Genomic DNA, 16,211 nt, shown 5'->3' with positions numbered 1-16,211 from the left:
TTGGTTAGAAGATTCCTTGGCGGACTGCGAGATGAAGATGTAAGGCGGGAAGTAGGGTATGTAAAAGAGCCAAGGGATATCGATGAGGCAGTTAATCACGTAGTTAAATACATTCAAACTAAGAAGCGGCATCAAATAGGCTCTAATCGGAGACAACGCCCCGTGCGCTGGACAGGTGGCACAGAGACAGATGAAGCAGACAGTAAAAATGAAAGCGACTTCGATACAGTTGACTTTGCATTAAGTGTGCCAAACAAGAGACAATTCAAGTGCCATGAAAAGACTGAAGCCAAGATAAAAGAAAATCAAACAATAAGAAAAACGAGTGTCAATCAGGCTCAGACCAATACAGCGGTCATGGATGATGTGATACAAGCTTTGAAACAAAATATAGAAGAATTTAGCAAGAAGGTGGAGACGGCAAATAATAAATCGACATAAGATAACAATCGCAGACGCTTTGTGAGATGTTACAATCGGAACGGAGATAATCACTTTGCACGAGAGTGTCCAAATTAACATCAGCAAGTAAACAGACCATTATACCACAGTTTCGGCCCTAACAACAGAAATAACCTCTACCCAAACCCAAAAAAAGCAATCAGCCAATGAACCCAAATGCACATACTTTTCAACAACCTTTAAACTACAAGAGACCTAACTAAATGGCTAGGAGGAGGTTCCAATAGAAGAAAATGGCCTAGATCAGTTAAAGAAAGAAGAGCAAATAATTAGAAGAGGAAAGCCTGATAGTAGTGGGGTATATGTCAAAGACAGTATACAAAGGGTGAATTTGACCTTTACGGCCGACACAGGAGCCACAAGAACAATAATTTCCGACAGAAATTACAACAAGATCGATCCCAAGAAGAGGCCGGAATGAAAAGAAACAGCTTGTTTAACAGGGACAGGGAGAACTAGATTAAGAGTTTGGAAAGGAAAACTTAAATATTATGTTGGTGGACATCAGATTGACAAGAGCAATAATAGTAGCAGTAATAGAAGATGATGCGTTGCTAGGAATAGACATCTTACAAAAAGATAAAGGAGGGCCAGCAGACCCATTACTGTCAAGAGGAGTGATACTTTTCAAAGGATTGACATACCATGTATTCAAGTGGGCCGGAAAGAAGAAATCAGAAAAGTTCGAGCGGCAGATAATTATACCATACCAGGACAGAGCGAGGCAAAAATAGATGTCAGGGTAGACAGATTACAAAGCGACGACCTCATGGAAGACACAGAATTCATTATAGAAGCAACAAATCACTTCAAAAAGACCTACCCTCTACACATGGCGTAAGTGTTGGTTGGCATCAAAAAAGCATAAGACGATACAAGTAAAAAGGAGAGAATAATTTTTCAAGTGTTATCTTTCGCATCAATAGGAGGGCGGTCAAAAAAACAATTTACTTAATTACAAAACGAAGATACAGACATTGGACCTATACTACAAGCGAAAAGTAAAGATATCAAATTCACAAGTGTGTTGCTATCAATAAGCCCTGCCACAAGACAATACTCGTTACGGTGGGACACATTGGAAGTTAGAGGCGGATTACTGTATTAAAGATTCATAAAGAAGAACAAAACTGGGGAATATTGGCAGTTTATAGTACCGCACAGTCTCAGGAAGGAAGTCGTATTGAGAACCATGATTCAGTAATTGCAGGGCACTTTGGAGTTAAAAAAACATGTCGACGCATTAAACAGTATTTCTATTGGTATGGGATGGAAGGGGATATTGAGCTATATGTCCGTCAATGTGATACATGTGCGTCATACAAGAAACCACCCATGACACCCAGAGCGACTCTTGATACAATTAAAGTAGGCGCTGCAATGGATATTATAGACTATCTACTAAGTACGTATACATTTTAGCTGTTCCTGTGCAAATGGCAGAAATTTGAGCATCAAGGATACTCAATGGTTGCATTTCTAGGTAGACTTGTCCGTTATCAATACTTAGTGACCAGGGGCGGAACTACGAAAGTTCAGTTTTCAGAGAGTTGTACAAAATCCTCGAGATAAGGAAGATGCGAACCAGCCCAAAGAACCCCAAGTGCAACGGACAAGCAGAGAGGAACAACAGAACCCTGGTAAGAATGATCAAGGCAAACCTCTGTGGTGAGCAGGGCCACTGGGACGAAAACTTAGGATGTCTAGCTGCAGCAAACCGGTCAACACCCCATGAATCAACTGGCATGACACCAAACCTTTTGATGATAGGAAGAGAACTCCCGTCAGAGCTAGTAATCAGCAAGAACCGCAACAGCGAAGAAACCACGTAAGATAGTGACTATGTTGCAGCACTTAAAGAGAGGATGAACCACGCCAAGCAGTTGGCAAGGGAACATTTATCTGTAACAACAAAGAGACAAAAAGACATATATGATAAAAGACAATGTGTGCATTCATACGAGCCTGAAATCGTTATATGGCTGCTTGAACAGTCAAGGAAACCTGGGATTACACATAAACTGGAGATGTCTCACGAATGCCCTTTTGTTGTTATGCAGTCGCTGTCAAACGTTAACTTCAGAATATTGTTGGATCGCCATGGAAAAGAAAACGTCGTCAATTACCACAAGATGAAGCAGTATGAGGGCAACAACGCACCAAAGTGGCTGCAAACTGAATGAAGAAAACTCAAGATGAATAAGGAAAAATGTGATTTTGAAAATTCATAACTTTGCGTCGTAAAGTCTTATATCAATTTTATGTTAAATTACTTGACATTTTTGGTACTGTATATATATCAATACTAGATATTGGTTATACTAATTTCATGCGAGTTTACAGATGCGATGTAAAAATTATTTTTTTTAAATGTTCAAATTGCCTTTTCATTGATGTCATTTACAAGGTAGTTTCTCCACAATCACATAACGATATTGATAAATACCAGTTTGTGATGGAAATGTCATCTCATATTTTGACGCGTACCTCAGGAGATATGTGTTTGCTGCAAATTATATTGTGTTATTGCGCCATTGATTATGTGTTTTACTGCTGTAAACAATTCTCAATCAGATGTTAATACTTGAATAGATGGGACCAGTACTTCAAACTATAATTAACGTGAAGCTGTTATGAAGGTACTTGTGAAAGTAGAAAAACAAGAATCCTGTGATACAAATATATTTGGCAAGAACATTAATTAAAGAAGCAATCATAGAGGTTTAAGTTGAGTCATTTTGGATAAAAAGGGAGCTTGTATATGTTTGGGGGAGAGTACGGTAGAGCGGAAGCAGTATGAGAGTAATACAGTTTGGGTATTAATATTATAAGGAGTAGCCGACAGGATGTTTGCTAGAGAGAGAGAGAGAGAGAGAGAGAGAGAGAGAGAGAGAGAGAGAGAGAGAGAGAGAGGAGAGAGAGAGCGAGAGAGAGAGAGAGAGAGAGAGAGAGAGAGGAGAGAGAGAGAGAGAGAGAGAGAGAGAGAGAGAGAGAGAGAGAGAGAGAGAGAGAGAGAGAGAGAGAGAGAGAGAGAGAGAGAGAGAGAGAGAGGAGAGAGAGAGAGAGATGAGAGAGGAGAGAGAGAGAGAAGAACGAAGACCTGAAGGGCGAGCAACTATTCCGTCCAGATACAGCATATGCAACAAATTTAAATCAAAATGCTAGTGTACAGTGGTTTAAAGTAAATTAAATCTTCTGTTTAGAATCATGGAAGAGCAGACAAAGTCGGGCCGTGGTTGGATCGTCCAGAAACGCTATCAGTTCCTTCGTTGCTACCATGTAAATGATGAGAAAGTTGGTCCCCGATACCGAATCTTGGAGCATTTCCTGCGTCAGCACCTTTCGCTGAATCAGGCGCCATTGCACTGCATGCTCTGCCTGTGCCGCTGCTTTCAGTTGGAGTGTTTGCAGCGGCATGTTACAAACTTTCCTTGACACAAGATGTTGCTGCAAGAGAAGGGGGTGGATGATAGTGAAAACTATCTTGTAAGGAATCCCAACCCATACACCGTTGGACCAAGAGATGTAGCTCCAGTGGCTGACGACACAGTTTATCACGGGCAGTAAACATCGCATTCCCAGATGGATTAGATTTTCTTGACAATATGATGGAGGCGCAGCAATCTATACCAAGACATTACACCCCTGACATGTGGGTGAAAAAGCTTGAAACCCCAAGGCCAAACACAAAAACACCATCACTGGTCTACAACACGGCACCATCTCCAGCAATCCTGGACAGCCTCCCAACTATTGATGTGTGTAGACAACGGAAGGGGATTAAGTCAGTTTCCTCCTCCTCATCACCTTCATACTCTTCAGGCAAGACCTCGTGTGAAGGCTATCGTGGTATACTGAAGGAACTGGAAAGTATACACTGCATGCTTCGAAGTATAAAACACCAACCAGCAGTTGACCATAACTATGGTCAATCTCGCCGAAGCAATCAGTTCTCTGCGTGCACAGGCTGCCCAGATGCCTGCTGCTGTCTCTATGACACAGCCCAATATGCAAACCGAGACCCCACAGCGGATAGTCGACGAAGGTATTAAGGAGCGCAGTCGTTATCATGACCACCGGGAAAACAGACAGCCACAGTGGCGCAAGGAAAACGGCAACCACTACAACCACTGGGATCGCAAAGATTGTAAACGCTGTAAATGAACATTTATCACAGTGTTTATAGTTATATCACAGTCAGTGTAAAGGCATAATTAAATAGTATGACATAAATTTATAAATCAAAATAAAACTAACTGTGTAAGATTTTATCACATACATTGCTATATACTTCACTGATATCTTATTTATTTAGATCCTGCGTTATTAATAAATAATCTCTTTTATATCTGGAAGATAATAATTGTATTGTGAATTTAAAGATGCGCAGAAAACCTAGTTCATTTAGAGCGCAAAGTTGGTCCTGACATTTTGTAAATATATTTAAGATGTTCTTTGTTGTCTAAGTTTAAAGATTGTTTATAGATTGTTATTTAAAATCATGGTTAAATATATTGATTTTAAATGTTTAAAGGCATTAAAAAAGGAATCTTTAATGTTAAGGAGGGGGTAATGTCATGGCCCCTTTTTGACATTTTTAATTAAATAGTTCACGAGTTCAGGTTTGTTTATATAACCATGTTTTACATTTTAACTCTATGCAAAGTGTAATTTCTTATTGGATACAAGTTTAATTTACCAGGTGTATGGTTCATATCCATTTAAAATCCATTTTTTCATTGATTACAACCACATGTTTGGATAGATGCCGTATTTAAACGAAGTGACATTTGACCTATTGTTGAATTATGGGTTGTGTACATTGATGACCTCCGTCAACTTGTCAGCAGACGGTTGAATCTTGTATTTTCACAGTAGATTTCTACATCATGCGAAGGTTTGATTTTTATCAAATAATTAAAGACATGTGCATTTATATGTTCTAAACCTTATTATTATACTTAAAGAACAATGTCCAGTCGTTTTAATAAAGTTTTTATTGTTTAAACTTTAGGCGGTAACTCTGTTTATTTTGAGATGCTCGGTTGCACTTGGAATGTGCGCGGTTGAATTATTTCTCGCATTAACGTTAGAACCGCGCAAGGCTCGGACCTGCTGGGAGCCCTAGTATTTAAGCTCTGTTTCTTTCACAGTCAAGGACTCCGATTATTTTTAATTAAAGGTACATTCACATTATAAGTCTCATTAATAGATTTTTCTCCGAGAAATTTATTTTTAGGCATTTTTAAATAAAAGTAAGTTAAAAACACTATATAATTATATGTTTGCATACAACAGAGCTTTGAATAAGATTTAAAGTTAAGGTGTAGGGATATCTTTTCTTTTATACATTTAGTGTTACATGAGTGGTCATGTAATGTTTATTTAGATGACGAGTTTAATAAATTTAATACAAAATGAGCACGAATCTAAGATTCTATTTATAACATGTACAACACATTTTCTTTTTATTTCATGCTCTTTTCACCGTTTATTCACATCGTGAAAGAGTTTAACTGAAGAAATTTGCTTGAATAATGACGTCATTTCGTCAAAAATGACGTCATTTCATAGTAAGTTATATATAACTCGTGTAATAACACCCGTGTAATAAACAAAATTCAGCATTACGTTATTTCACTCCTGGAGCGTAGGTCATGTTATAACTAATGATAAAATATGACATTTCTGCAGTGCAAATTGTTATTTTCACCAGTGAAAATAACACATTTTCGGAACTTCTTTTTCTATTTTAAGATTATCATTTAAAGATTTTTATGATCACGAGTAAATTAAAATCGGTATTCCACCGAATCCAACAAATTTTCTATTTGTTTTATGATTTGTTCACCGTTTATTTACATTGAATAAGAGTTTAACTGGAGAATTTCGCTGAATGAGTGACGTCATTTCGTTGAAATAATGACGTCATTTTTTGTTAAATGAAATGTATTGAGGCACGCCACGGGAGAAAGGGTAACTTTTTAGCGACATGGAAACAACTTTTAATTATTTTCTTGAAAAAGGGGCATAGAAAGAAACAGAAAATGTGTTCATATCAGTGTAAGATCGTTTGTTAATTCACTCCTGAACACAGAAAATAATATTTTCACTCGTGGCTACGCCACTCGTTAAATTATATTTTCTTTAATCACTCATGAAATAACAAACGATCGTACACTGATATGAACCAAATATCCTCTATATTGTACATTTTATTGAGACTGGTTGAGCATTGTAAATGTGAGTTTAAGAATTGTTTTATTTATGATAAATGTTGAAGGAATTGATGTTGTGTTCTTGATGCAAGTTAGTTAAAAATAAAAATTTGTTGAACTTTATTTGGTTGTTTATTATAATTATTTTTTGAAACTTATTAAATGACTCAGGCTATTATCTTCAGTTCATTTGGTTTTAACAGAGTAAATTTGATTGAAAAATGTTAATGTACAACTAAATTAAAGAAAAGTCGGTTTGACACCAAAGTATGCCCACTATCACATTGCATTTTCGGGGGTGAGAAAGAAGATACAATAAGGAAAAGAAAAAGAAGACACGCTCGGCTCGTTACAATATGTTTTGTAAATAATACTACAGAATATATAAAAAATAATTACTTTGTTACAAATAAATATTAGATAAGTACATAGTATATCTATTTTAGATGTTAATGCAAAAATGATATCAGTTCAATTAAGAATTGAATTAACAACCTTTTCATTTTTACTAAGAACGCTTCAGAAAGATAAATCGCTGTTTATTACATAATAAATAGTCAATGTTTTGTAAAGAATATAAAAAAAATTAATAATCACTAAATTTTATTTTTACCAGTGTTCATTATCAAAGTAATTTTTTTAGCGTGACATTAGTTCATAGAAGCACATAATAACGTACACAATAATGGCTACTTCGCGAGATCTACAAAGTTCCATGAAGTCAATTTAATCTGTGATATTGATGTGTTTAAAATATATGCTTGTTCTTAGCTAATTTGTTTTTAAGCTTCTGGGAAAATTGTAAATGTTATTAAGGTATGTAAATGTATCTCAAATTTATACCTCATGAAATCAGTTTAATCTGTGATATTTTAGAGCTCAATATATGTGTTTGTTTTTTAAGTTAATTTTGTTTTACGCTTCTGTGAAAATATAAATGTTATTATTTGATATGTACGTGTCGAATAAACCTATCTATCTATCATGATAATATTTGAGTTCACAAAGCAATAACATTTTAAAGTCTTAAAACTGTTTTAATGGTAAAATACGGAATGCTATTATCCCACTTTACGAGTCGAGTTTTCAAACATTGCCTTCAAAAGATGTCTCTGTATCGAAAGGTCGTCAGATTTTCAGAAAATCAACGAGAATGATTGACACAGTGCAATGTGAATAATGGTCCGTGTAAATCGTGTTCTATCAATGTAATAGAACAGGAAAAGAGGTGCATGCGGGGTGTGACGAAGGTTTTATCTTGTATTGCATTCTATTGAATATAATGTTTTAAGTGTTTTATTGTTTAACTGTTTTAATCCCGCTTCCAAGTTATTTATACGTTTGACGGGCTTTACATTCCCTTTATTAATAACCAATGCCGTCTGCTGAAACCGCTGTGAGTATTTAAAGTGTTTGAATTTCGAATTTTATGAGATTGTTTCGCGCCTGGTGATGTTTAATGTGAGGACCCTCAACGTATCCCAGCACGTCGTATCACGCTTCTCTACAATCAATGTTCAAATCAATGTTCAAATCGAGGTCACATGGAATTCAATATGCCCACGTCCCAGTGTTCGCGTATATTATAGAAAACAACTAGTTAATGAATATAACACAGCTTGTATGAAAAAAAAAAATCACAACATGTCCATTGATAGCGGTCGCCTACAAACATTGTCGAAATCTTTGCCCAACCTCAAAACTAGCTACGTCCGAGGGTCACATAACTTATACAGACATATACTGTGTTTTAGTTTAATCTTACAACGCCATTTTACCAGGTGAGCAGTCTTGAGCCATTTTGACCATCTCGTTAAATTAAGTATTTATTATTATTAAAATTCGTCATCCTGCGCTAATCACATTCATCATTTTATTTATGAATATTAAAATGAGATAATGAGTTATATTTAATGATAATTCATACGGGATCTAAAATTTCTGCGTTAATAATTTACTTTTTTTGACAACGTATAACCTTAGCGAGAAGGGCGCTCCACCAAACTTTTAGCAAAATAATGCAAATAATAGCTTAACGTCTGTAGAAAGCGGTTTATAATGTTAGTTATGTGAAGTTTTATCGCAGAATAAGCTACTAGATAAGATCAAAGATCCAGATTATTCCAGATGCAAGTTCCTACAGCACTGTACTTGTTTTAAGACGGGTTTCCATAAATTTGGTTGTCGGTTCAGATTTTATCCAACAAAGCGCATCGTATTCGCGGATAAAACCGAAACCTGACATGATTTTGGGATCTTAACTACTGCGCATTTCATAAATGCTCATATAGAGTTACCAATCATGGCGCGTACATCTTTTTGGCTTCTTTCTCGAAGATAATTTGTGTAGGATTTTTAAACCTAACCGATATTCCTTCGTACTGCAAGCAATCAATGCGGTATTCAGAAATCGACTTGTGGTTTTTGTTTTTTTATCTTTCGTTGAAAATTGTCTGATCCGAAGAAATTCGATACGCCGAAATGACAAAAAATGGAATGCAAAATGGTACAGTAACAAAATCAGGTCACTATGTAACCAAATATCTTATATAATAAACATTGATATGGCAATTTGTAGTTAAGTATACAGTTGATGAAGAGATTATGAGACATTTCAGTGGTATTATGTCAAATGTGCATTTGTAAAAGCAGAGTTGTAAAAATAAAAATTCAGGATTCTAAATAAGCTTCATAATGCATTTCAACCGTGTATAACGTTGCATACAAACAGTCCATGCTATGCTTCAGTTTGTGATATAATCACATTTTTTCAACACACTTATTTTAATATTAACTCAACCCATATCAAATTATATGATGAAAGAAGTGTTGGTAAATCTTACATTGCTCTTTGTGCATACACATTCATGCACTATTCAAGTTGCACGTGTTGTAGTCCCCCACACTGATTCCCCCACTTTCAGAGAATGGGGGAGATATAGATTTTCTCGTGTGTGTCCATCAGTCCTTTTTGTTTCACCGGTATCTCAAAATGTATTGGTTCAAAAAGGCTTTAACTTCACAAACATATTGATCAGCATATGATCTTCCGCACCTCCCTATATTTTATTTATGATGATTTTGAAAGGGCCGGAGTTAAGGTCCCTGTGGTACACAAATGAATATTAAGTGTCATGCGTAAATAAAAATACAAACGTGCTTCAAGAAGGCTTAAACTTTTAAAAACATACTCTAAACCAAGCAATACATTCCCGTACCTGCTCCACCATTGTCAGAAATATTTGTATTTTATTATATATTTGCTGCCATAACAACCAAAATTTTTGAAGTACGAAGAAAATGAAATTACATGCATAATGTCCATATTGCCATTTATCCATTTTTCAAGTTTCATGAAAAAATATGAAGAACTTTTAAAGTTAACGCACGATCCAGAAAAGTGTGCAAGATCCACCATTTTCAGCAGTATTTATAGTCTATTTGTTGCCAGAGCAACCAGAATTCATGACGTAAGAACAAAATAAAAGGACGTGCATAATTTCCATATTTCCATCTGTCCATATTTCAAGTTTCATGAACAAATATGAAGAACTTTTTAAGTTATCGCATGTTCCAGAAAAACGTGACAGACTGACGGACTTACTGACTGACTGACTGACGGACACACAGAGCGCAAACCATAAGTCCCCTCCGGTGAAACCGGTAGGGGACAATTATTGCGTATACTTGCGTGCACCCATTGTGTGGTCCGGTTGTTTTTGAAAAAAAAAAATTAATGGGACAATAACAAAATAATTGTTTAATACATATGGCTAGTTGCTAACTGTCTAATAAATGGTTTATTTAATATTTGTACATGCAATATGCCATTCGATCGGTTTGCTGTCATTGCAATAACATGTTTGTATAGTAGAATTTACTGTTGTGCCATTAAAACAACAAAACTAATGAAGTACATTCATGTAATATTACTACATGTTTATATTGTTATTCGTATCTGGCTGACAAATATAAATTATATCGGCCCGCCTAACCGGGCCGATTTTTTCGTATCTAAAAAGAATCGGATCGCGGGTCGTCAAAAGAACCAAGTGGCGTCTACAATCAGTCTAAGGCAACGGAGATTATTTAAATTAAGCCAAACATCTACGAAAGAATCGAACATATTGATAATGAAACGTAGACACAATTGGAATAATTGAAATATCGACTGCAACACTCTTTGAGATTAAACACGGGTCATCAAAACACACAATTTTGTAAACAACACGCATATATCAATAACATTGCAACGATTATTCACTTTCATTTTTTCGTTCTTCCATCCATTCATCTCAATTCATTTTAAAACACTATGTTTGTTTGAAACGATTGCATGAAATGCTAACCATTATGACTGACGATTTATGCAATCGAACTCCCGCTTGGCGGTTGGAGCGATGTTTTTTTCCTGGTGGAGTTTACAATTATGCAATACAAAACACACAATCTGAAATACGTTAAGGATTAATTCGATGTTTCAAAAAAAATATGTGAGTGTTAAATAAACAATCACGTCCTTATTGTCGTCCTTAAGGTAGCGCACCTCTAATGATTTCCCGCGATTTCTTCGAAGGTTAAAGAGCCTACTATTAGGTGCCGTAGCCTAGTGGTTAAGGCGATAGACTAGAAATCTTTTGGGATATTCCCGCGCAGGTTCGAATCCTGCCGACGACGTATACTTTTTTGCGACGCGTTTTATTTATTTTCTAACGTAATTTGATTTAATATGGCATATAAGCTATATTTATCGTTAAATACGTTGCACCTTCTTTAATTATTAAAATTAAAACAACGTTATGGCGAAATTGGGTGATTTACTGTCGAAAATACGAACCATGCATGTTGCATTTTTATTTTTATTTCAAAAAGTAAACGGTAAATCTGTCTATTTCTTGGTATTGTTGCTGTATATAGTGTTTCTATAAAAACTAAGTTTAAAATATGACTTAAATGATACTATTTTGAATTTTATGACACTTTGTTTTTAACCGACCCAATTTTTACTTGGCTGAAATCACTTACATTTCATGGCGCTCTTCCATAGCTAAAAATTTGTTAAACATAAATGTCTGTAAAAGAATACTTATTTCATCTTGTTTAAACTTTAAACACCTTTACAGCATCTCTACACACCAACTGCATGCCCATATTTGGAAATTTGAATGAATTATGGAACTTTTATATACCCCAGGGGTGAAAATAAACTGGACAAAAGCCGAGCGTGGGGGTGGTTTTGAAAAAATCGGTATATTTTTTTAAAAAGCATGGAAAGCCTACCTACAAATTTGCATATAGTTCAGTGAAATGATGCTGATTAAGAAAATAATTAATTAGATTATATTTGGATATGTGCCCATTAGAGGTGCGCTACCTTAAAATCTAGAGAGTCTAGTTTATTTTGTCACAGAAATTACGTCAGATGAGATACGTCAGATGTTGCGCAATCAATTGAATAGGACAATACGTATGGAAATATGATTCGTCAATAAATTAAAGCGAAGGAGCAAAATAGAATGATATGTAATATAAACGTTTACAATAAACAATAGACCCTAGCTGCATAATGGCCCTCGCGCTGTTATGCGGAAAACGGGCCGATTATAGACGTCCGGCCAAGCTCTGCCGAGTGTTAATGGCAAAGAAATATGCTTTACATTAATATCTACAGTATGGTTGCATAAACGTGTCATACGTTTAGCCATTACGGCTGGCAAAAGGATGAGTTTTATTTGTCGCAAAACGATCAATGTTTATGCTTACTTCTGGGGTATATATATGTCTGTGTGTGTATGTCTGTGTGTGATGTTTAACACTACTATGCAAACACGTTTTCAACTACCTTATCACAAACAACATTCTCACACTCTTCCAATCCGGATTTGTGAAGGGCGACTCTACCATTAACCAGCTAACGTATCTGTACGATGCCATCGCTAAGGCTATTGATGATGGTAAAGAGGTCCGAGCAGTTTTTTTGCAATATATCGAAAGCATTCGATAGAGTGTGGCACCAAGGTCTATTATCTAAATTGTCTTCTATTGGCATAAGTGGCTCTCTTCTGGGCTGGTTTTTCCCAATCTTTCTTGCAGGAAACACCGGGTTGTCTTTGCGAATACATCCTCTTCCTGGTTGTTTGTTACTGCCGGTGTCCCACAAGGATCCATTCTAAGTCCACTGTTCTTTTATATATATATCAACGACAATGTTATTGATACTGACGACACGAGTCTTTATATAATTGTTGAAAATCCTCAAATGTCTGCTCACGTTTTAAACACCGATTTGTCGAGAATCATTTCCTGGTCAAATACCTGGTTGGTCTCGTGTAATCCAGAAAAAAAATCTCTCCTATTTTCACGTAAACGTAATAAACTCCAGCACCCTGACCTCTTTATGACCGACGTTCCAGTCACGCAAGTCAGGTCCCAAAAGCATCTTGGACTAACCCTTTCAGAGGATGCAAAATGGACAACCCATATCTCTAGAATGGTCGACAAGGCTTGGAAGCGAATCGGCATCCTCCGATCCTTAAAGTATTTATTATCTCGCAAAAGTGTAGAGCGCAAGTTTTTTTCATTCATCCGACCCCTCCTGGAGTATGTCGATGTCATGTGGGTCAATTTCTCAAATGAACTGAGTAACGAAATAGAAGCTGTCCAAAACGATCGTAACTGGCGCTACCAAATTCTGTAGCCTTGACCGCCTTCTAGTAGATCTTAAATGGGAATCCCTTGCCTACAGAAAAAAAACAACATGAGTTAATTCTCCTTTATAAAATGAAGAACAATCTTACCCCATCATACCTTTCCAACCTGATACCCTCACAGTCCGATCGCACATATTCGCTTCGTAGTTATAACGATATTCCAGCAATATTTACAAAGACTCAGCTGTACGGGTCTTCATTCTTGCCCTCAACTACCCTGTTATGGAATTCTCTTCCACCGCCCACACGAAACGCCACTACGGTTAATGCATTCAAACATGAACTCACAAACACACAAAGCACAAGATCGCCAAATCTTTATAACATAAGCAATCGAAAATCGCAGATCCACCACTGCCGACTACGTCTAGGTTGTAGCACATAAAACTAAGAGTTACACTGTAGAAACCTCACTAATAATCCTCTTTTCATCTGTGGAGCAGAAGAAACACCATCCCAATATTAATTGAAGTGTCAAATTTGGATATCTTACGTAACTCCTTCTTTTCAAATCTGCGATGCCAATTGACGCTAAACAAACTATTATTTGGAGATGACAGGCTATCACCTGAACACAACACATATATATTTCAGCGTGTCCAAGGCTTTATTGCAGAAACAAAACGCTTTGACATATAGAAAGTGGTTTGGATAGATTCCCCTCCCCTTGATCCTACATAGGCGTGTAACAATACGGACTTCCTTGTTTTGTATATACTAATGGTGTAAATTTACATAGAGTATACTAGGTTAGCGTTGAATAGAGATTAGTTTATGTTGCGAGGCTTAGAACGCCGGGAGCGCAAACCTCGGCGAGCGCTTTCGGTGTTCAAGCCGAGCAACATAAACTGATCTCTATTTAACCCTAATCCTAGTGTTCTTTTTATCCCATCAATTCTTAGTCGTCAATTATTGAATCTAAAATTTATAAAATAAAAGCAAAAACACATTTAATCTTAATAAAATCTGAATCTAACATTGCTTAGTATTATTAATTGTGATCTTTCTCCTTTACGGAACTCGAAATAGTCCTTAACAATTCCTCGCAAAAGAAGAGTAACGAGACAAAATATGGCTATACGCCTTGATTCAAATTTAATCAGCGTTCCAAATATTACACACTCAAGATGAACACAGACGGTTTTGTTCAAACTACAATTCTTGTTTCACCACTGTAAAATACCAAAAACAACTATGGCTGCCATTTTGAAATTTACAATATGTGTACACACCTCCGTAAAGCATGATTCAGCATTTATCCCCGCCTATATTATTAATTTTAGTATATGAACAACTCTTCTTTTTACACACTTTTAACCTACTGACATAAAAAGGTTTAACACCTACTAGTTCTTATTCTACTCACCGAAGTTGTATAATGTCCATGTATATTTTCGTAAAGTTTAATTTTCTTCCACGGCGAGTTAAAATTCTGGACACATTTCTTCATCGCTATCCATCTTTTCCAGTTTAAAGTACTTGATGTAAGCAGGCAATTTTTTGTGGATAGACATTATTTGATCGACTTACAAAGGAGCGACTTATTTATCAACGAAATTACCCTTTAAATGCAACATCAATTTCATTCGAAACATTTGAGAACAATTCACTGACACTTTTCTTAAATTTAATCCATCAATTGTTCAACAAAAATCGCGTTATTTGAGTATATTTGACATTTTAACGACATCGAAAATGCAGTCTCGCCAGTTTCATTCCAGTCTTATATCCCAACAAGAAATCAAAATGAAGTATCACTAGTTTCATTTCAGTTTTACATCCCAACACTGTTATTCACATTATAATAATCCATTGTAAACTATGGAACGCAATAGATGTCTTACGTTGTCAAATTTCTTTCTGTCTTCTTAAGAAGGTGTCTTATTATGTCAAACCGTCGTGTTATCTTGTCCAAATGTGATGTTGACTTGTCAAATTGTCATGCTATCTTGTCCAGATGTGGTGTTGACTTGTCAAAATACAGTCTTATCATTTCAAACAGTCGTGTTATCTTGTCAAAATCATGTGCTGACTTGTCAAAATAAAGTCCTATTATGTCGAACAGTCGTTCTATCTTGTCAAAATCATGTTTTTACTTGTCAAAATATAGTCCTATTATGTCGAACCGTCATATCATGTGCTGACTTGTCAAAATACAGTCATATTATGTCAAACATTCGTGTTATCTTGTCATAATAATGTGCTGACTTGTCAAAACACAGTCCTATTATGTCGAACCGTCGTGCAATCTTGTCTAAATCTAGTGCTGACTTGTCAAAATAAGTCTTATTATGTCAGACAGTCGTGTTATTTGGTCAAAATCATGTGCTGACTTGTCAAAATAAAGTCATATTTTGTCGAACAGTCGTGCTATCTTGTCAAACCCATGTGCTGACTTGTCAAAATATAGTCATATTATGTCGAACAGTCGTGCTATCTTGTCCAGATGTGGTGTTGACTTGTCAAAATACAGTCTTATAATGTCAAACAGTCGTGTTATCTTGTCAAAATCATGTGCTGACTTGTCAAAATACAGTCCTATTATGTCGAACAGTCGTGCTATCTTGTCAAAATCATGTGCTGACTTGTCAAAATATAGTACTATTATGTCGAACAGACGTTATATCTTGTCCAGATGTGGTGTTGACTTGTCAAAATACAGTCTTATCATGTCAAACAGTCGTGTTAGCTTGTCAAAATCATGTGCTGACTTGTCAAAATACAGTCCTATTATGTCGAACAGTCGTGCTATCTTGTCAAAATCATGTGCTGACTTGTCAAAACACAGTCCTATTATGTCGAACAGTCGTGCTATCTTGCC

Source organism: Dreissena polymorpha, unplaced genomic scaffold, assembly GCF_020536995.1.
Source record: "Dreissena polymorpha isolate Duluth1 unplaced genomic scaffold, UMN_Dpol_1.0 chrUn008, whole genome shotgun sequence".
Taxonomy (NCBI): domain Eukaryota; kingdom Metazoa; phylum Mollusca; class Bivalvia; order Myida; family Dreissenidae; genus Dreissena; species Dreissena polymorpha.
This window is presented reverse-complemented; position numbering follows the sequence as displayed.